The sequence below is a fragment of the Rattus norvegicus genome, chromosome 20 (genome assembly GCF_021556685.1).
Source record: "Rattus norvegicus strain SHRSP/BbbUtx chromosome 20, alternate assembly SHRSP_T2T, whole genome shotgun sequence".
Taxonomy (NCBI): domain Eukaryota; kingdom Metazoa; phylum Chordata; class Mammalia; order Rodentia; family Muridae; genus Rattus; species Rattus norvegicus.
Genome location: NC_141553.1, coordinates 43382641 through 43405961, shown reverse-complemented (window position 1 = coordinate 43405961; position 23321 = coordinate 43382641). Strand labels below are relative to the sequence as shown.

General features: G+C 41.4%; 1 protein-coding gene and 1 long non-coding RNA gene across 4 annotated transcripts in view; both read right to left on the bottom strand.

Annotated features, from left to right (window-relative positions):
* Hs3st5 (heparan sulfate-glucosamine 3-sulfotransferase 5) overlaps nucleotides 1-22920 on the bottom strand; it is a 332523-nt gene extending 309603 nt beyond the window's left edge. For 2 of the 3 annotated variants that reach the window (NM_001434620.1, NM_001434621.1), the window contains 1 exon segment: nucleotides 22128-22903. The gene's annotated coding sequence lies outside the window, so the exon portion shown is untranslated. 3 annotated transcript variants of the gene reach the window in all.
* On the bottom strand, nucleotides 8314-17547 carry LOC147998706 (uncharacterized). The gene is made up of 4 exons (XR_015645244.1): nucleotides 17469-17547; nucleotides 16733-16935; nucleotides 16017-16155; nucleotides 8314-8461 (listed from the first exon to the last, which is right to left on the bottom strand). It is a non-coding gene; the product is annotated as an uncharacterized LOC147998706 (long non-coding RNA).
* Nucleotides 22921-23321: the final 401 nt, after the last annotated feature.

The window sequence follows — 23321 nt, the reverse complement described above, 5'->3', positions numbered from 1 at the left end:
ACTAAGGCCGGGCCAGACCAGACTAGACATTTAGGCTGTCTATTTTCTAAACACTTCAATGTCTAATAGACATGTTTATTTTTTTCTTTCCTTTTATTTTGTTCTTCAAGAAATATGGCTTTCTTGTGTGATCCATGGTGATTCTAATCCTGGAAGCACTTGATCCTCCTGCCTCAGCCTCCTGAATAGTTTGGGATCATGTATGTCACATGTGGTATTTAGTGGTTTCATGTTAACTCATGATGTCTTCTGAGCCCTTCTGATGTTTTTCTGGGTGCACTAGGCCATGGATGCTCATGTAATAAATTTCCTTGGGGCTTTCTGACTTCTCCCTTAACATTAATGTAGTCATATCATAGCGTGGTTCTTTCAGGGTACACTGTGTGATTCTTTTAGCCAAGTGTTCATGGGCCACCATCTGTACCTTCTTCCTTTGTTCCTAGCTGATACTGATACAATTTGCAAGTGATATGAGCATACATGTGACCTAAGGAACAGTGAGGTTAACATCGGTAACATCAGCTGCAACTACACCGATTTCTTTTGATTTGCATACTAGAGAGCTGGGTATATAATGTGCAATTTAAGGAAAACAACATTTAAGGAGTTAAAACCCAAACTATGAATTCTTTAGAAATATTAAATACGTAGTGATAAACAGCATTAGTTTTCCTTTTGTTCACTGAAGTGTCCTCAGCACCTACAACAATGCCTAGGAAGGGAACAATAAACATTGTGTTGAAGAAATTAATAGATTGAACTAATTTGAGATGTGTTTGTGTACTGACTGAAACACTGAGAAACTGACTCAACTGCTAGGAGCCCCTCTAGCACCCCCTGCTTTACCCAATAGCATGGTGTGGGTAAGACTCAAGTCCCAAGTACAGTGTATAAAATACTCCAGACCTTGGGGTCGCTGCCTTCACTTTATCTGAAGCTGTTCATTATTTCTCAAGTCTACTTGACTGACCTTTCTTTCTCTGCTAGGTTTCTCCTTGCTGATGACGTTAAGTATTTGTTTCTTAGTCTTTCTTGTTTAGCTTTACTAGCGCTATCATCTCCTCGTCTTGACTACTGTTGATCTTTGCACTGGGCCTCAACACAATCCAACCTGAGCTTCTACTCTTTGGGTCACATGTCCTGGTAGGCTACCAGAGAATGGGGACTGCTTTCCCATTGCTGGTGCCCTTCCATTGAGTGTCTGCTATTTGTTACACAGTGCAAGTTTCCTGGCTGTAAAGATCTTTACAGACACATGTGACACGGTATTAATATGATACAGACATAATCCATTATGAACTCTATTCAACAACCTTAGGTTTGACACTGCGTAAAGTGTTCTGAAGAAAGTACACACTGGACATACATGTATACTTTGTGTGGCATTTGGCTATTTATCTGACCGTGGCTTCTGCCTGTATCTTGCTAATGGGAGGCAAGAGAAACTCAGGCAGTCTGCTAAATTCTGGCCACTTAATAGCCCAGTGATTTGATAGAACGCTCTCTCTCAGATTAATTATTAAAATCATACTTAGGGAAAAGCCACTTTTAATATGATCACTGTCCAATTTGCCCCTTTTATGAGGTTTAGATTAACATAATACCCAGTATATTTTCATGTATGCAGTCCCGATAGCAGAAAGGTCTTTGCCGACAGAATGCTCACACTTGTATTAGTAGCATTAACACAAGCAATGGAACTGTTCACTCTTTTCGAATTTCTATCACCAAAGCCAGACAAGGAAATTTCTCTGTGCTGTAAATCTATTTCCTACGCAACTGGAAAAATAAATGCGTTTTTAAAGTAGCTACATAATGTGTCTTTGGACAGGGATATATTTTCAATTTGTTTCACGCTAGCCCTCAAAATAAATAAACCTACCATAGCTGACTGGCTTCAAAGCAACTTAACCTTAATTTGAAAGACCATACTAAAAATATTGTCGTCATAGCCTTCCCTAATCAAGTCTGAAGGAGACAGACGAGCCTGCCTTTTCCTTGCACTGTGTTTATAGTTACAGCAAATCTACACATTTGCTTGCATAACACATTAAAAAAAATCAGCTGCAGAACTGACATCACAGAAAGTGATTCCAGAATCTAAATATAAATTATAAATTAAAAAAGGCAATAGGGCAGCCTATGAGTTCTCTGTTGACAATGACCAATCTCCACTTAAAGCAAGCAGTAACTGTGAGGAAATAGATTTGTGACAGGACAGGAATCCTGCAGACCACTGATGTGGCGACCACGAAAGGGCATTGGAAAGAATTCTCTACAGCATGTTTCCTTTTTTCTTGTCACCTAGCATGCCTTGTATCTATTAAGGTTCCCTTGGCTTCCCTAATGAAACGGCCATGTATGCTACTGAGATTGAGTAAGCATTTGTTTCGTGGTACAGACATGATGGACATGATGGAACTTCCCAAACACAATATTTCCTCGATGCCTTGACCTAGACAGGGATTTGGTTACTAGAAGACTGTGTGTGACTTGTGCTGCTTCCAGGGGAATCTGATAGAGACAAACATCTTTATTTTTTTTTTCCTTTCCTGGGTTGGGCAGCATTTCTCCTAAATGTTGTACCTATCACTGGCCTCAGAATGCAGACAATTTGGAGCAGAGCCTTTTGGTTGTAATATTCGCAGTCAGAGAGTGAAGTTTGCTTTGTCAAGAGGTGAGGGAGCATTGAGACTGATCATTTGCCAGGACGTAATTTATCATGTTCCCTTCCAATACCCAGAGTAAAGAATGATATACCGCAATGAAGGGAACCATTCTTCTTCTTCTTCTTCTTCTTCTTCTTCTTCTTCTTCTTCTTCTTCTTCTTCTTCTTCTTCTTATTATTATTATTATTATTATTATCATCATCATCATCATCATCATCATCATCACCACCACCACCACCACCACCACCACCACCACCACCATCATCATCATCATCATCATCATCATCATCATCATCATCATCTAGAAGTGACAAGGGGATATTGTAAAATAAATTTGTTTGGGGGACTGGGAAAGGAGCACAGGTAAATTTGCCTGAAACATGCTTAATGCCAAGTTAAGTGATTAAGGATTCTTTTCTGAATGATCAGCAGGAAGGTGGGGATAAAGTATGAGAGGTGAGGTCTTAGACTTGCCTGTTTCTACCATGTGCAGGAATACTTACATTCTTCTCTAGAACCCAAGGCATTTACAAGTATGGGCAACAGCAGAGCAGGTGACTGGAAACAGGGGCCATAAATTTATGGAACAGGTAAGATAGGAGTTCAATTCTCAGCTGTTCAATTTCGAATGATTTTCTTAAGCTAGAACTTCTTCGTGTGTAAACGTAGGATACAGAACTACCTTCAAGGATTCTAATGAGAGAAGCAGTCAATACATGCTAGGGGGCTGTGTGATATGTCTTTTACAGTAGCTTGCTTTCCATTTCAATAAACAAAAGTTAAAGAATGTAAATTTATCAAAAATTCTGAATTGATTTTTGTTGTTGTTGCTTAGACCAAGGTGGTTGTTGCTTTGTAGACCAAGGTGGCTGAACACCCATTTCAAAGATTCTTTTAGAAAATCAAATAATTCACCTCCAGTACCGAAGAGAGTTGGGGGGATATTTTGGAGGAGCACTGAGCCAGCTAGAAGTTCTGCTCCAATCTGTCAGCAGACACACCACAGGAAGGATGATTCCAGCAGCACTGGACAGCACAGTAACTGTTTCCTGTTTCTTCCTAACCCCCAAGAATGTAAGACTCAAAGGGAAAAAGGATAAAGGGACTAATGCGAAACAAATAAAACTGGAGAGAAGAGCTGCTGTGGACTACTATGGTCATCATTGCATATAAAATATAACTACATGGAAATGTTTATCCACTCTGGTTCCTCTTTAGATAACGGGCTGCCAGGTCTCATTGGCATCCAATTTAATGCCTGGGTGAGAAAACTAGGAAGCTGCTATGCTGCATTCTGTGAGGAAGTCACACCTGTATTTCCTTTAATATCTTTTCTGAAAACTCTCATCTCTAACCTGGCCCTGGAGGGGCAAGGACTTTGTAACAAGAACAGGCTTCTGGATTCAACTCAGCACTTTTATTCGTCATTTACATGTGACTTTTGACATTCTACCATGGTACAGAGCAACAGAGAAGACTTGAACCTGTTGAAACTTCTTGATGTAACATTAGTGTAATAGTTCTGACCTGGTTTTAAAAAAATATAAATGCTCTTCTCTCCAAATGATTTCATTATCAATGGGCTAGGATTTATTTACTACAATCTTGTACTGATATTTTTCCATCCAAATTAATTCCCCTGTGCACCTGAGGTATCACTTATCAGTTATTCTCTTGTCATAATGTTCTTGCCTTTTGCATCCAACGTCTACTCGAAACTTTGAAACAACTGGTCCAAATGTTCCTAAAAATCTCTGAATATTCTCTCTGAGAGACCATCAGCAGTTGTAACCAAGGACATTGGTGGGACCAGGGATAAGCTATGAATGAATCCCCAGGGCAGCCTCTTTTCACATAGTTTAGGATGATCAGAACCGAGACATCATAGTGATTCCAGTTGCTGGTATGATTTTAGCAACCTCAGAAACATTAAAGTACAAAACAACTTTACCCATAGAACTGGCTAACCAACCATAAATTCCACAATTTGTGATTGATTACATGACAATAACTATGAGAAAGGAGACTTTAAACACTTAGGAAATGTGTAGGGCTGGCCCAAAGTAGGACCTAAACAATGAGTCAAATCTAGACTTGGAGTGAATGAACAGCTAAAACAGGCATCTGAAAGACACCCACACAGCCTCTACACTATCACATGTATCTTAAGCCTGAGCCTCACAAGGGTGAGGCAAGCCTGAGGACTCCACACTGTGGATGAATTATTTCAGCCAGGCACAACTAATCAATTGTTAGAATAAGAACCTAATTAGATTGCAAAGAAGCCTAGATTCATGTGAAAGGCTGAAGACCTAAATACGGAATCAAGTTGGGTTAGTCTAATGTGGATTCAAATTGGGAAATTGATCCTAAAGTATTTGAGTATAAATGTGCTAAAAGGTTTTTGGTTTTTGTTGTTTGTTTGTTTGTTGCTGTTGTTGTTGTTGTTGCAAAGGTATGCTGGCCTAAAAGAGACAGTTGCATTTAGAAGTTAGGATTTAGAAGGCGAGATAGGTCTGAACGTGTAATCAGCCCATGTGAAACATGACTAGAGATTGAAGAGTATTCCAAGACGTGCTGCATAGGAATACCCAAATTGCTTATTGATTCTACTTTCCAGTCAGGATAAGGTTTCTTGCAATCACCAATAAAGCAGATTTCAAGACAAACAGAAATCCAGCCACCCAAACTTTAGTTGGACTTCACTTGTCCTGTGACTGAGGTCCTCGAGGTAGACACTTAAAGCACTCACTGAACTGAGTTGTGATTTCAATTCATCATGGCTGAAAAAGCAAGGCTGAGTTCACTACACCAGGAGATTCTTGAAATAACAAAGATAGGGACCAGGAAGCCCAGAGCAGGGCTAAAACCTTCAAATGGCATTCTATTCTGCCACTAAGCAGGCTACATCTCTCAAGGCTTCAACAACTTGCCAAAACAGTGGCCCACATTGGAGGAGGAGCATTCAAGACATGGATGTGGGGGTAACACCAACTAAAATGGAAACAATACCAAGAGGGGAATAAGGAAAGAAAGGAGAGGAAAGGGGTAAACACACTCAGTTTTGTCCAGTATCTGTGGTCTCATGGTGTAATCGTGCTCTGATTAGTCCTACTTGGTGTTTACTGTGTAAGCTTTCCCTCCTCCTGGGGCACTTCCTCTTACTTTTCTCTCACATCCACTTTCTGTTCCTCTGTTCTTCTCCCCTAACACCTCATATATGATTTCATTCACCGAGTACTTAATGAAAAGCTACTACGATGGGAAATACTCTACCATGCTCAAGAGATATTGGTGAACAAAATTTCCTGCCTTCCATGGAATTCTCACATTAAAAGACAAAAGAGAGAGAGAGAAAATAATGAATTAATTCTTACTTAACTCTAGGAAATGATTTACACTTTTCCTGACTCACTGACATCCCTAAAATCAAGGATCTGAGCTCTCTCCCCTCAGTACTAATTTATGAACTAGCATAGTAATTACAACAGTTGGGTAGTAGTCTCCAATTTTCTGTCTAATTTGGGGAAGTTTTGTAATTGAGACACTGTGTTGTCAAACATGCCCAATTCCAGTGAGCAAATACTTTTTTTTTCCTCAATCAAAGCCCTTGGCTCTTATAAGCCCACGGTGAAAAAAAACCATTCTCCCTTTGTTTCTAAATCACAAAACGGGAACAAAATTCTGCTATCAAGAAGTAGTTCTGAGAATATGATGAGATTCGGCAGGCAGGGCCGTTCATTTCGGGCATTGGTGAAGCTTTATGACTTATTATTCAAATGACTCCAGTTATTCTAACTGCATACCTATTAAGTTATTGATACTTAGTACCCACACAACAGCTAGGTCTTCGAAGTTACTTCTAATAAAAATCTGTTAACTTACTGGAAGACTCATAAAATGTTTCCCTTTAATAGATGTGTTCCTATTTTCCAACAAAGACAACGTATTCTTTAGCTTACACACATTGATTTTGTCCTCAGCCTGTGACTGTGAATAGAGAGGTCACAGGGTATGAATGAGTGGGCATCTCGCTGGACACAGCCTCTGGGATGGCCTTGCTCTCGCACAGCCTCTGCTTGCTTTGCTCCTGGCTCTTTAGTTTATGGACACTGGGGAAAAAGGAGAAGTGAAAGCAGAGATAAAAGGCAAAGCGATGGAGTTTAATGCTCAGTTCTTTTGTGGATCAGTTTAGGGTTTCTTTATTCACATTCAACTCGTCTGCTATTGCCGTAGATCCAAGATCTGACTTTACTGTGACTGTAGCATAGACAACGGCAAATTACAAGGCGGCAATATTTTAGACTGAGGCTACTTTTGCGACTTGATATATACTAAATAAATAAATACTATCTTTATACCTTAAGACAGTACCACGGAAACACACCATACTTTTAGGTACCCTTGAGTAACATGTTTAAACGTTAGAAATTATGTAAACGAAGGATGGTAGCGTTTTCTTTTGTCACTTGATAGTTATTTTTAAAATAGCCGCAACCAATCATGCACTGGAGCTAATAATTCTGTACTTCAGGGTAGGTACTGCTCAAGTGTTGAACACATAGTGCAATGTTTCAAGTCTGAGAAATGTAGGGTAGAGTCTGCAAATGGAATAACAAGGGAAGGGGACAGCAAATCAAATGAATAAACATTGCATGTGATTTTGAAGTTTTTAAGAGTATATACAAATTCTAAGATTGAACAGACATGCTTTTGAACTATTTTGCAGCCAAGAAATGTCTTTAGGATTAAAAGAAAAAGATTAAAAGAGGGAGAAGGTGAGTGGCAGACATACAAGAAGAGGAGGCAGGAGAGGAAGAATTATAAGCTTACAAATGAGCAAGGGGGGTTGGGGATTTAGCTCAGTGGTAGAGCGCTTGCCTAGCAAGTGCAAGGCCCTGGGTTCGGTCCCCAGCTCCGGAAAAAAAGAAAAGAAAAAAAAAAAGAAAACAAATGAGCAAGGATTGTGTTTCTATCACTGATACCCAAATGCTCTCATACTGATACCCAAATGCTCTCATACTCCTACCCAAGACACACACACACACACACACACACACACACACACACACACACACACACACAAACAATGGTATACATGTCGAGAATGTGAGCCAATTGTCAGCTTTGGATTACTTCTTATCGTTGTACAATCTGTCTGTTTTCCTAAAAGAGGAGAAAGGAAAAGAAAAACACTTTACAGCTACTGTTTTTCCCTCTTTTTGTAAAACCATAGACACTCCCACGCAGCACAGGCTCAATTCCAGCCAAACTGTGTGTATGTGTGTGTGTGTGATTTTAAATAGAAAAAAAAATCATGTCTTCCATTTCTGTTAGCAAAGTCACCTCACCCTGCTAGAGCTAAACATGTAATAATACTTTATTGTCATGAGCAGGAATCGGCTTTGCTAATTAAATGCAGCTGTCAGTAATTACTCCTTGTCAGTATAATCTATTTTTGGTTGCTCTATTTTAAATGATAAAAGAGGGTCTAATATTGAGAGGGTGGGAGAGGCAAGGTGACTGCTTACTTCCTCAGATTAGGCACTGTTTTACAAACGACAAGTGAATCGCTCTTTTACATCAATGCCACGTTAACTGGACTATTTTGTGTGGTTCTTAGCGCACGCCGTGAGAAAAAGTTACAATTAAATTGTCTTTATTTTAAAATTTGAAATCTCGATGCCATCTCTGCTTTGTGCAACACCAATAGATCTTAGCATTTTCTCGACACGACCAGGACGTTCTCCTGACACAGCCAGAAGGTACAGCAGGTGAGAGTTGGCAAATCCCTGAGAAAAACAGAAAGAGAAGTCTCTGAAATCTCCACCAGTCCGCATGCGCCTTCTCATTGCTGTCAAACTGGGTGAGAAGAAGAAAGAATCCATTTTGAAGCACAGTAATAACTTTTCTTCGTGTACTTTTTCACTGAGATCCAGTCAGTTTCTCTGGGGAATGGTGGAGTTAGAAAAAGGACTGAAGGAGCTGAAGGGGTTTGTAACCCCTTAGGAAGAACAATATCAACTAACCAGACCCCCCCCCCCCCCCCAGAGCTCCAGGGACTAAACCAGCAATGAAAGAGTACACATGGAGGTAGCCATGGCCCTCCCTGCATTTGTAGCAGAGGATGGCATTGTCTGGCATCAGTAGGAGGAGAAGCCCTTGGTCCTGTGAAGGCTTGTTTCCCCAGTGTTGGGGAATGCCAGGGTGTTGAGGTGGGAGTCGGAGCATCTTTATAGAAGAAGGGGGAGGGGGATGTGTGAGGGGGGAAGGGGATAACATTTGAAATGTAAACACATAACATATCCAATAAAATTAAATAAAAAAAAATCCTTAAAAAAAGAATTAGACCGGTTTAAGCCTGCCGGTGAGTTTGAAAAAAAAATACTTTCATGATCTTTGTATTTACACAATACAATAGAGCTGCATCTGCAATACTAAAACAAGGTCAGGACAAAGTTAATGCCTCCTGACTCACTGCATGAGACAGGTACTGGAGCAGCCACAGATGCTCGCATCCTGTCCAAGGTAAAAGGGAAGCGTACCCCTGACATGGCAGATGAATGTGGCGGGAATGGAGAGTAGAAGCTGGAGTCCCAAGGAGTGCTGTGACAGACTGGAAGAAGGATCAAGAAGAAAAATAAGCTCAGCAGCATGTACAGTATGAGGGGAGCTTGGTGTGCAGGTAGATGCAGTCTACCTGGGATGAGAGACTTCTGACATCCTTAGAGGGCCCTGGGTGCATCATCCTTCTCCATCTACTGGTTCTTATGCACCACTGCATTAGGATCCCATGATGCTCGTTATTAATTATCTTGTCTAGTTCCCCATAAAGCTGGCAGCTTACTCTTCTGAATGTACTATGTTTCTAAAATGTATTTGGCATATAAAATGTATTCATGTAAGTATATATATGTATATACATATATATATGTATATATGTAAGTGTATATATGTATATATTTTCATGCTAGTCAAAGAAAAGTTTTTTGGGGGGCAAAACAATGAAAAGTAAAATAAAACTATATAAATGCATGTTAGGATATATAGACAAAAGACTAGCTTGCATAGTATCCACAGTCCATTGGGAATGACATACATGCCTCGTTTTTCCATATACTCTCACTTTATCTACCGAGAAAATGTAAGCTCTTCCTAAATATTCTTATTTTTTTAAAAAAAGGAACAATAATAATAATTGAAAGAATGGAAGAGACATTGAAGGCCTTACAAAATGGGGGGGGTGGTACGTAAAGAGAAAAATCCAAGGGGTGGGGGTGAAGAATAGGTGGGCCTCTAATAGTTTCTGTTTTAATTTTAATAGGTTCTCTTCCCTGCCCCACTGAGTCCACAGAGAGACTGGTGTCCACTGACCTCCATCTTCTGAATCAGCTGATTGTGGTCCTAGAATATTGTGGATGCTCAGTGGTCAGCTGCTGAGTTTTGGGTTGTAGCCATAGTACCGATTTATGTGGTAAGCACTTGAGCAAGATTTTAGGCGCCAGAGCCAAAGGCACACCTTTGAACCTTTGCATTGCTGAACATGCATTTTCTTCCTCATTTGAACCTTTGCGGGTCCCACTGGTTCCACAGTCACAGAGATTCTCATGTAACTTTGCCTCATTTTCCTACTCCAAGATAGCCTGGTCCAATGTTGGAACCCATGATCTTCCCTCCCCTGCCTCTCCCAAAGCATTGAAAAATAATTCTTTCAAGCTTGCTGCATCATTTCATGAGGCCCTGGCATGGAGACTGTATTGGGGACAGTCCCAGAGTATCCATCTGCCCAACCAGGACAGACTCCTAGAACTGGTCTCTCTGTACAGAAGACTGCTAGATGTATATGTTTATGTAATATGACCTTAGTCACTTTAGAGACTTTATGGCATTTTTTTCACCACATAATTCCAGTTTCAAACATCTTCAAGTTGATTGTCTACTTATAACACACAAAAGTCTTTTGTTCAACTTTCCGAGATTTCAATACTTTGAAACACTTTAATTGCCACATATTAATCATACATACTAGGTTCTACTATGACATCTTTATGTGTACACAGACACACACGCATACACATACCCTCAAATGTATCTAACTCTGGTTAAGCAACTTTTTAAGATCTGGTTGAGTGGCCAGCAAGATGGCTCAGCAGGAAAGGCACTTGCTGCCAAGGTTAATGACCTGCATTCAATCTCCAAGATGCCCAAGGTAAAAGGAGACAACCGAGTTTTACGAATTGTCCTCTGGCCTCCACATGCATGGAGTGCGTAAACAATCAATATAAATATAAATATAAAGTCATTTAAAATTAAAATACTGTTAAAACTTCACAACGGGAATTTCAGAGTAAAAATTTGAAGGCTGGTAAGATTTGCTTAGTTTTTCCCATTGGATTACTCTCAGCTGAAAGATATAAAATGAGATTCTTCTATCTCCTTAGTTAATGACATTTGTTCATGGTCTTTGTAATTTACAAAGAAAGTAAGAAAATATCCAGCAATGTACTTAACTGTGGGTTCTTGCTTCTGATTTCAGAAAGGATAGACCGACTATGTCAACTAAATGTTTATTCAGGTACTAGGTTTCTTATCTGAAGTGCTTGGATTTCAGATATCTTCCAATTGCGGATTATTATTTATTTATGTATTTGTTTATGTTGGGGATGGCAGCAAGTGTAAGCAGGAAATGCATTCATGTTTCCCATGCACCCTGCTCTCTCCTTTCACCTTTATACACTGTCTTAGTGCATCTGAGTTTTAACTGATTTGTAATGTTAGGTCGCAGTTGGAATTCTGTGTCTGTGACATCATATCATCACTTAAAAAGTTGTACATTTTGAAATACTATAATTTCTGGATTTGTAGACAGAGCTTTCCCAGTATTTACTTTATATACCATAGCAAATACGTCAATATTTTTAGAGTACCGTCAAGTATACTTGAGATAATTTTGAAGATTATATTTTGTGTTATGTATTGTTGAAGAGAATATTTTATTTCATTTATATTTGGGGTTACTTATCAGGGAATGGCCGCATGCAGCTTGTTGACCAACAAGCTGCTATGTCTTTCTTAGTTGATAAACATGTGTAATGGAATTATTATATGCCATTCACTTATCTTTTGGTCTTACTGCATTTTCTATTTTGTTTGGGGTAAAATAATTTCATTTCATATTTATCTCAAATCTTCATGAATAAGATTCTTCAGAATTTTTAATGACATTAAGTATGTAATAACTACCTAAATATGTCTCTTGCTTTATAAGGAAACAGCTTAAATATATATGATTACATTATATAGTTCAAAGACTTTTAATAGAAAAATGTCAGAAAGTGAGTTCATGAAACCACCTGAATCTTTCCTAATCTTAAAGGTATAAAATAAAAATAAAATAGTCCAATTTTCTATAGACCACTGTTAGAGAAACAGACTTCTAAATTTACTGTTAAAATTAGTAAGTAGCCAGGCATGGTGACACAAGCCTTTAATCCCAGCATTCAGACAGCAGAGGCCAGCAGATCTGAGTTGGAGGCCATTGTGCTCTGCATAGTGACTTCCAGGACAGCCAGGGCTACACAAAGAAGTCAAACCAACCAAAAATAGTACATAATCTTGATAGGTACATGCTTACCACAGACCTTTAAAATTACCTAAATAAATAAATAAGTAAACAAATAAATAGATTTATGGGGAGAGGCCAGAGGGATTTCTCACGCCCTTCCTTCCCTGCTTGATCTTCTCACACCACCTTCAGTTTTCATCTCCCCATCATTTAGTAAGTAAACGGATATTTGGTTCTTTCCCTATTGGTTTTATTATCAAGCCTCTAAGTTTCCTAAGAGCATTAAGTCCCTGTGACGTCAACGTGAAGAGTACTTCCCAGCATACACGAGTCATTTGGCAAAGGAGCACTGAAATCAATCGAAGAATTTGCCAAGTAAGAAAAGGGAAGAACAGGGGTTGGGGATTTAGCTCAGTGGTAGAGCGCTTGCCTAGCAAGCGCAAGGCCCTGGGTTCGGTCCCCAGCTCCGGAAAAAGAAAAAAAAAAAAGGGAAGAACAATGTTAGGGAGAGGAAGGGATGACATGGTTATTTTTTTCAATAGTTTCCTTTATTCCAGATAGAGTGGATGCAGGTTTAAGGTCTCTTGATGGTAAAGTGGGTGCATATTAGTGCGTGGTAGGGAACGATGAAACAACCCTCAGAGTGTGATTAATACTGTAGCAGATGGTCAGAAATCTAGCCCATTCTGGCTTTGGAATGAGCTTCAGAGAAAGACACAGGTAGTAAAATTCAGAACAGTGGTGACAAAGACACAAAGTTAGAAGAGCAGTGGACATCTATATTTATGTGTACAAAGTCATGGACATACAGAAGGGACACAGCTGTTACTGCTCGGAAACAAACACACAATTGCTTTGACACATTCGAAGAGTGGCAGGAGATGACTCCCAAACCTTGGCATTGGAAAAGGAAGACTGAGTAAGTGTAAACTTAGCCTGGGATATGCAGGAATTAAGCAGTAAGGATGTGGGTGGGGGTGGATTGTGGTCGGGTTTACAGTTAGAAGCTTCGCAGAGCACTGAAGAGGAGGGAGACTCAAAGCTGATGGACAGGGTGTCATGATTCAGGTGAGAGGGCTCAGTGGCCTGAACTAAAGCGGGAGCTGGTGTGAGGGGGTCAAATGCTCATGTCTCAGATACACACCAGTATCGGACAGGCAGAGCAATACCAAGATATGTCCACTTCCCACTATGGTCCTTGTAACTATTCTGTTTCTCACTGTTCTTGGATGTCTAGGTAGACAACATTGCCAACGCAGGAGAGCAAAAGAACAGAGTACTTGAGAAGAAGTAACATTAAGAATGTAATTGTTCATAAAGTTTCTCAAGCCCTTCCTTGGTGTACAGAATTGGGAGTCCATTATTTTAAAGAATTTCAAATCTTTAAAACTAGATGCTGCCATAGCAACCCCTGAGTGTCTCTATTCATCCATTTCAAAAGCTATAGGGGTACAATACTAAGATAAATATCTAATTATGAAATTATACCACCCAAAAAAAACAGGAATGCACACACACACGCGCACACACACACACACACACACACACACACACACACACATATATATATATATAGATATATATATATATATATATATATATATATATATATATATAATAACTAAAATTTTTGGTATACCTGGCATTGCTATCAAGGTAATGGGGAATAGCATGCTCCATTTTCATGAGTCAGATATTAATGAAGATGTTTGATTGAAAGAGAGCACATGGGTGAAAGACCACAAGCCAGCCAAGCTCAGCTCTAGAGGAGCATAACCCATGATCAGAAAAGGAAAAGTCAAAGCCTTGCTGGGCACCTCTTGAGAGAAAGGCTGAGCACACACTAGCCTGTCCATCATAGAGGCCTGTCACTCACAAAGGCCTGTCATTCATAAAGGACTGACACTCAGAAGCCTGTCACTAACAGAGGACTGGCACTCACAGAAGCCTGTCGCTAACAGAGCTTGCCACATATGGAGGCCTGTCACTCATAAAAACTTGTCACTCACAAAGGCCTGTCAGTCACAGTGGCTGTCAATCACAGAGGTCTGTCACTCACAGAAGCCTGTCATTCACAGAGGCTTACACCTATGGAGGCCTGTCACTCACAAAGGACTGGCACTCACTGAGGTCTGTCACTCATAAAAACTTGTCACTCACAGAGGCCTGTCACTTACAGAGGTCTATCACTCATAGAAGCTAGTCACTCACAGAGGCTTGCCACTTATGGAGGACTGTCACTCAGGAAAACATGTCACTTACAGAGGCCTATTACTCATAGAGACCTGTCACTCTCAAAGGCCTGTCACTCACAGAGGCCTGTCACTCACAGAGGCCTGTCTCTCACAGAGGCCTGTCACTCACAGAGGCCTGTCACTCACAGAGGCCTGTCTCTCACAAAGGCCTGTCTCTCATAGAGGCCTGTCACTCACAGAGGCCTGTCACTCACAGAGGCCTGTCTCTCACAAAGGCCTGTCACTCACAGAGGCCTATCACTCACAGAGACCTGTCACTCACAGAGGCCTGTCACAGAGACCTGTCACTCACAGAGGATTGTCACTCACACAGGGTTGTTACTTCATTCTTGAGTAGAAGACTCCTTCTGGTGCCTTCTTGTTCTGTTTTGTTTCCTTTAGCTCAAAAACAGATGCAGTTAGTAATCTGAGATCTTGGCAGCTGTCTGGTCAGGTGAGAAAATCCTACTTCCTACTTGCAGGCAGGGACAGTTTCTACTACTGTATCCAATGCAGTTTGAGTCAGCAGGGTACTGATGAACCCGTTAGAACCTACTTAAAAATAGATATAGAAGTTTGCCAAAACGAATGTGGTTTAATTCATTGCTTATGTAGCTACTATACACACATGCTAAACCAGTATGAGATGACGAACTAAAAGATGACTTGTTTGTTGTTTTGTTTTTTTAAAGGGGAAGCTGTGTGGTACGAGGAAATGAAGAGGAGTAGAGGTAAACTTTGGAAATATTAAGTGTGAGGTAGGATCATTTATTAATCCATTAAATGAAAATTACATAGAAGGGCATGGATATCTAAACGTTCTGAGCTTAAAGTGGGAATGGCAGAGTGAGTTTCTAAGTTAAGGAGTTACCTAGAAAGGAAAATTAGGAATTAAATTAAACTTTTAAAAGAAGTTAGCTCTTTAATGACCACAGTCAACATAAAGCTTTTCTCTTTATAAAATGAATACTACCTACTGCGTAAATTAGAGTCCGAAGAACACCTGTGTATCTTACAACTTTTAGCTGATATTGAAAGTAAAGAGACAAACAATTATTTTGGTAGCTTTCATGGAAACTTATTTTTTTCCCCTTACTGTGCCTGTGACAGAGGACATACTGAGGACATATATTGCAAATCTCTGTCAGAACAGGCACAGAAGGACTTTAAGCTGGGCATGTGGCATACTCCTGTACCCACAGCACTCAAGAGGTAAATACATGCAGACTGACCCACATCTGAGATCCCCTGGGACTTGCTTAGTAAGCTACAGTCCAGAAACTCTCGGCCTCCATAGTAAAACACCAAAGGAAGCCAAACCAAAAGAAGAGAAAGCCCAAAGTGCTATAATAAGCACGTGAATTAGCTCTCCCATGAGGCTTTGAGCCTTCTCTTAAGTTCTATATCCCTTCCCCACTTTATGGTGGTTCTTAGGGTGGAAACCAGGGCCTTAGGCATTCTAGGTAAATGCTCAGTCATTGAATTGCACTTCTAGCTACTCACATTCTATGCTAAACATAGGCCTTTAAGTCCAGAAATCAAACTTACGTTTTGAAACCTCTTTCTTTGTGCTCTTCCCCCAGCATTAAGAGGATACACAGACTCTGTTCTTTACAGCCCGGAAGCCTATGATTCAGTCCTATGCCCATTGGGTATCACATGGTTGTTTCCTTAGATCATCCTGATGCTGTCACAGTGATAAAAAAGACAGTGATGCTGTCACTATGATCAAACACTGAGTCATACTTGCTACTCCGTGTATTTTGTATAAATTATTATGAGGAATTCTATAAATGATGTTTCACCACCACATAGCATTTAAAGTTAGTAAGAGTGAGAAATGATAAGCAACTTACTCCAAGGTGTCAGCAATAAGCAGTCCTGAAAGCAGAGTGGAGCTCACCCAGCCCTAAGCAATCCTGTACTTGTACTATGAGAAATGTTCACATTGAAGCACATTTGATTACTGTGAGTTTCTTTAGGGACTTGAGAGAGCTAACTATGGCAAAAAGCATCATGGTGACATTTTGTTTGCAAATAGTTCCACAAACTATACTCAAATAGCATGATCACTACTATTTCTGATAGAGCATTGAGCTTCCTCATTAGCCCTTTAAGGATCCTGCTATTTAGTGTTAATTATGTCTTTTTATGTCCTTTTAAAAACAAAGGGCACAATTACAGGCACCCTTCCCTATTTCTCAATGCAAGCGTTTGGATCTATTTATTGGTAACACTCCTTACACTCTCTCGCTTTGTCTTACCATGCCATTTCACAAGGTTATCGTTCCATGTGGCTTCAGAGATGATGATTCACAGACGATGACTGAGAGCAACATGAAACGGAAATCGTCTCCTAGACAATGCATGCCATTATGATGATAAGATACACAATGTAATTCCGAAGATGTTTGCAAGGTTCTTGGTTTGGTTTTGCCTCTAGACGAACAACTTGTGGAGTAGCCTGCTTCAGTTCATGCAGCAAAGAATAACAGAATGTTTACTGTATGCAGATGAGGTTGATGAAGTTACACTACATCTCATGCCTTTTATAATACTCAGATTTCCTGGGCAAGCACCTTTTAGTAACACATAGCACTGACCTCCATGGCAAGAAGTTCACATTATAAGGATATTATGGGGCACATAAAACATTCCGTATCAGATCTTCTGTGCTGTTAAAACTGCCTAAGTATGGCATCAGTTCTTAAAGTTAGCTAATTTAATAGCAGCTAAGCCTGAGGAAATTACCCAGTCCATTAAAACCTACATCAAGGTACAGTACTGCATTCTAGTCTCTCCTAGGTTCAGCCTAGGCTACTATTTCATTACAATCTCTTCCCTGTAAATTCGTCAAGGATTTACTTGGTTAAAAACCATTGTAAATTTCAGAAGCCCGAACACATTTCACACTACAGTTATCTTGCCGTTCACTTGAGGCTTGGCTGTTTGCTGTCTAATGATACTGGCGAAGAAAGAGTTTGTTTGGTTTAAACTTACACATTACAAAGAATCCTGGAGGGTAGGAGCAGTAGGAACTCAAGGCAGGAACCCGGAAGCAGTAAGTGAGACAATGGAGGAAAGCTACTTACTGGCTTCTGAGAAACACCTGACCAGGATTGGCACCACCCATTATAGGCGGGGCCCTTAATCAAGATCATGAGCCACAGTCTGTTTACAGGCCAAATAGATGGAAACAAGTTTTCAATTGTGGTTCCCTTTACCTAGGTTATTCATTTTGTGTAACGTTAATAAAATTTATTTAAATAAAATGAGAAAAACAATCTTATTCAAAAGCAATGGAATAGCATTGGAGGCTGCCTGGGACCAAGTCTCTGCTTTGCCACTTGGTACTTATAGAGCTTTGACTGTCATTTAGTAAGATGAAGTCCCAAATTTCCTCATCTTCAAAATGGGCACAGTAGCACTATGTATTTTCCCTCTGCAAGAAGGCTCATGACAGAGAGGCTGTAGAAATAAGTGAGTTATTATTATTCATTAGAATATTTTATAAAGTGTTAGGCACACACTGTGCCTATTACACTTCTTAATCAAATTGCCCATGAAAGCTTATCAATCCAAACTTCTTATACCAAACTTCTGAAACTCTTGTATCACGCTAAAGATGAGGCTCACTTTATAAATCATAAATGTCACAAAAGATGGTCTTCCTAGCAGGCAAAGTTATTACAACATATAGCTGTACCCAAAGACCAATATAGAAATAAATGCTTCTCCTGTGTGTATTATATATACATAAACACACATATGAGCATGTGTTGTAGAAGTACATTTACATAATTTACATATAAAACTTGGTGAAAGCAACTGTTCAAACATTTAATACAGACATAGCTTTCTTTCATTTAACTTTTCAAAATAACGTAAAATAGCTCATTGTACAAAATTTTAATAAATAATAAGGCAGACAATGAAACTTGTGTATAAGATTTAGAAAGGTTATTTATCCTTACCTGTACACTAATTATGGGGAATTCTAAATGTAATTTTTTTTTAACAATTGATAAGTGTTAACTATCTTGAACTATGTTTGATCATTGACTTAAAATGCGGTCATTGATATTCTGCTTTAGTTGTATTTTACTTGTAGTACACGGCAATATCAAAGTTCTCAGAAACAAACAGATTATATAGAAAGGGAAACTTGCTAACAACTAATCATATTCCAGGAAAAAATATGACTTAGCATGCTTTAAAGGAATCATAGTAAGTTGCTAGAAAAATTTAAGAATCCTGCTGTTCTAAATAGCAGCATTCCAGCATTCCAGTCTATAATAAAAACTTAACAGGTCCTGGCTTTAACTCGCCTCTATATTGGGGACCGGATCTGAATAAATATGAACCTGTGAACAATTATCCCTTTTTCCTATTTTTCTGTCTCCACAGTACTCACTTTCTCTAAAACAGATTATAATCCACTACAAACAATAACTACTCAATTGCAATCTTCAAGCGTTATAATAAAATATTGCTCAGAAATGTAAAATTATGTACAAACAGCAAATGAAATATGTAAGTCCTCAAATAATTTGTTATACACTTTAGTGTTAAGCTCACAGTATATTCTTAAATATGCTACAGTCAATTGTAGTAAGCACTCTTGCTATTTCCATCAATAAACATAAAGAGTTATTTTATTTATGAATAAACGTCACTACCATAAAATAAATGCATCCTGCCAAGATATGCCCAAATAGTCAAAGAAAATTCTTCCCAACTAAAATCTCCAAAAGAAATTTCACTTTTTCTTTAAGAAAGAAGGTAAACAATCATTTTTGTTAACTCCCTCATTTGCATAGAATTGCATTATTAAGAGGTGTTACTGTTTCTAAGATTAGAAAAGTATAGGGATGAGGGAATGAGGAAGCAAAAGACTGTTCTATGAACTCAGTTTGCTTTCTTGAGGCAACAGGAAGATTTGCATTTATTCATAAGTGAACACTAATGATGTATTGAGATCTGGCACTACTCCATAGACGTATACAGAAAGACAGCGCTAGAAATGAGACCCAGTGCAGATTCATGACTTACTCCTAACAGCTCAGACACCTACTCTAAGAAAGCAATCAGGAAGTTAGAGACAACATCAGTTATCTGGAGTTGAGTCAGCTACGTGACACAGGTTAAAAACAATGACAGGATTAGGGTGGAAACAAAGACACTTTAACATCTCATGTGACTTTTGAGTCAACAGCTCTGTTGGTGGATCGCCTACTTGGAGGAAGATACTGCTTCCTCAAGAAAGCCACAGTTCCACAGTTCCATTTACACAGTGCAGGAGCAAACACTCCCTCAATCAATAATCCTTCCTTGTTTTAAATAACGGCCCAGCTCAGCTATGCTTATTGTGTGCGCTCATGTGCTCAAGAAATACTTTTTGAATGAGCGCAAATTCAGTGAGGAGGAAAGTTATTCATTCAAAAACATCTGTGCAGGCCTGCAAGATGGGAAGGAGAGCGAAGCCAGCATGTCATCCAAACATTGAGAGCCTAGAGAGCCTGCACAGACAAAGTGACTTCAAATGTTAAGCTCTGGTTTAGTCTAGAAATAAGGACCCAGCACCTGCTGTGACTAGTTAGTGCTCTGCCTAAAATTTCCCTCATAAGATCTATCTATCTATCTATCTATCTATCTATCTATCTATCTATCTATCTATCTATCTATCTATCTATATGTATTTGAGAATATTTTATATAAGTATTGATGCCTATCTCTATTTTATTGAGATCAGAACACGTTCAAATAACTTGCAGGAGATGTCAGAGCTGTTATGCTTATCCCAGTTAATCCACAGCAGTGAAGACAGTTACAAACAATAGTTTCCTTCCCATCATTGTGTCTTGTCTCATTGCCTTGTGTTCTGTAGCAGTTCACCAGCAAATAACTTTATTTTCTCACAGAAGCCAGTCTGAGGCTGACACGGTCAGAGCAAACAATACTAGTTGTGACCAAGCATAGCGGAAAAGGTAAGGACAGGTGCTTTCGTTTTTTCCTGCTAAGAACATCACTAAGAATAAAGAGGGGGAAAAATCATGAGGAGGACAAACAGAGATAACTTTAAAATGTGCTATAATTAATAGCAATAAAACATGTTTAAACTAGTTATACTTGATACCCAAATTTGGTAATTGCTTTTTTATCGTCTCCCACAGCTTCTTTGAAAAGTAGACAGAAATGTTTTGAATTGAATTGTAGCAGGAAAACACCCATCTAAAGCTCAGAAATATGTAGTGAACGTTGAACAACGTCATTTAGAAGCACTCACTTTTAAGACTGTCAACACATCAGTTTACATAGGGCCAGTGCAGAGAGGGAGAGGATGCCTGCCTGATCTTTTTGTTCCAACCTAAGACCCTGCATGGTATTTATCAGGCTCAGCTTACACCAATCAGAAGAGAGTCACAGGGCAATTAAATGTATCTGCGAAGTAATAATAATAGGATATAAAGCAATTTTACAAGCATTAAATGTCCCCTGAAGAGACTAGCATTTTCCATGGAATAACAGATAGAAACACAGGTGGAGGGCAGAAGAAAGAGGAAAGGAGAGGGAGGGAGGGAGGGAGGGAGGGAGGGAGGGAGGGAGGGAGGGAAGGAGAGAGAGAGAGAGAGAGAGAGAGAGAGAGAGAGAGAGAGAGAGAGAGAGAGAGAGAGAGAGAGCAGGAAGGGAGCAAAGCACCACCCAGAACCCAGAACATACATACTCCAGTAGTAGCTTTCTTCGGTCGATACACTAAAGGAGGGTTGCCTGAGACCTGCTCCCACCACGCTGGAATGACTCAGGAGTAGTAGCGCTAGAGGTTTGCCTGGAACCCTAGACACCCAAAGTCCTGCACACCAGGTGGGGGGGTGCGGGGGGTCCCTCATCACTGGGCAGTATTCTAAATGCAGGAGGCAGGAGTTTACGCTGTAGTGGGTCACAGCGGCTGCAGACTTCTTAGAAATAATAATTTGGTCACTCCCTCGATTGCACCCATCCCGTGGTGTGTGTGTGTGTGTGTGTGTGTGTTGTTTTGGGTGTGGGTGGGAAGGGTTGAGCAGACTGAGGCTTGAGGAAATGGGAATTGACACTAGGAGCGGTCTGGTCTTCTCCAGAGTAGGTACCCACTTCTGTAGTAATGGGAATACTTCTGCTCCGACCTGTCTACCCTATCTGCCTTTTGCTTGAGCCTCAGTGCAGCCCACTCCCCTTAAAGCCACCATATAACTTCAAATAACAGTACAGGACCATCGCAGAAGTGGCCAAGCAGGAATCCCTAAACTCAGTGTGCGATCATCAGTGACCGCGAGTTCTGCATCTGATTTTGTGAGAACGCTGGATAGAGATCTCTGAGCAAGACAGACAGAGAGACAGAGGGCAGGCGGATAGACCCGCAGGATTGCAGGCAGACCTTTAAATTCGGTAAAGCAATTGCTCCGTTTCTCTTGTCCTATTAGTTTAACCCCTACCCCAGCAACGGGCTCAAAGTCTTCCCCGGGAGACGTCTAAGAAAGCCGCGCCCTACAAAGTGCATGGGGCAGAGGGATGACTCCTCTAGGTGACTCCCCTTATCACTTTCTTCTAAATCCAGAAGGTCCGAGCCTCTAGCCCCCTACCCTCTCTCCTGCGCGAGGCGAGCAGCGCGCGGTGCTCACTCACCGTTGTCCCTAATGGTGACAGCCTGGGCTCGGAAAGCCTAGACCAGTCGCGCCGGGTCACCGAGTGGTTCCCGCGATCGCAGTGGCAGTTGTCCAGTAGTTTGGGATGCTCGGCCAGGAGCGAGCCGGCGGGCAGAGCAAACAAGCAGCACAGTAGCCCGGCTTCCACTCTGGGGCGGCGACAGCGGCGGCTGCGGTGTCCGGGGCGGAGAGCGGCAAGCGGACGTGGGGAAGAGAAGTAGTGGAGTTTAGGGAGCGTTTCGCGCACTTCCCTAGGAGGCTGGAGCCAGGTGCGGCAGGGCGCGCTCCCGAGGCGCGGGCACGTCTGGGGCAGCCGCTGGAGCCGGAGTCAGCGCTGCAAAGGGGACCGCAGGAGCTCTGCGGGAGGAGGCTCGCATTCTCCTCTCCCGCGGCGGGCACCGGCGCCGACCCGGACCCGGCACGCGAGGGGCAGAGCCTCTGGCGTCCGCGGTTATAGTGTCAGGAAGCTCGGTCCTTTGAGATGCCTTCAAAAGAGCAACAGTCAGCGCGGCAGAGATCTTCCCTCCGGGCGTCCTCCCGCGACCCGTGCCAAGCTGTGCGGACCGCGGACTCCCCGCCGCTCGCGCTGTCACGGCCGCCGCCCGGTCCCCGGCGCGCTTGAGCCGGCTGCAGCCTCCCGGAGACGTGCCCAGCGGGATGTGCGCGCGCGTGTGTGTCTAAGAGGATCTCTTCCCCTCCATCACTTCGGCTCGCGGGAGGGACCAGGTCCCCGGCGGCCAGCTGCAGAGTGGCTGCCAGTCCACACCCTCCCGGCTCTCATCCCACCCACCCCGCCCCTTCTCCTCGCGCTTCCCTCCTCCCTCTGCTCCTCCTCCCGTGGCCCCTCCTGCGCTCCTAAAGGCACCAGAGGGACCTAGAGGAAAGGGGTGGGGTGGCGGGGAAGGGTGGGGAAGGGAGCGCAGGTGTCTTTGAAGCGGAGGTGGGAATAGGCATTATAGCTCCTATAGGCAGGGGCAAGGCCCGGCCTTAAGGGTCGAAGCAGGAGGAGGAGGAGATACTGGGAGGTGGAGGACAGGCGGCTGGGCCACATCGTGTCCCACCCAGGAGCGGAAAGCTTTGGCTAGCACGCTGTAGCTGCGAGGTGGGTGATCAGGGCTCCTGAGCAATCTAAGATCCCAGCTTTGAGAACCTTGATGAGATTTCTGGGCTGGCA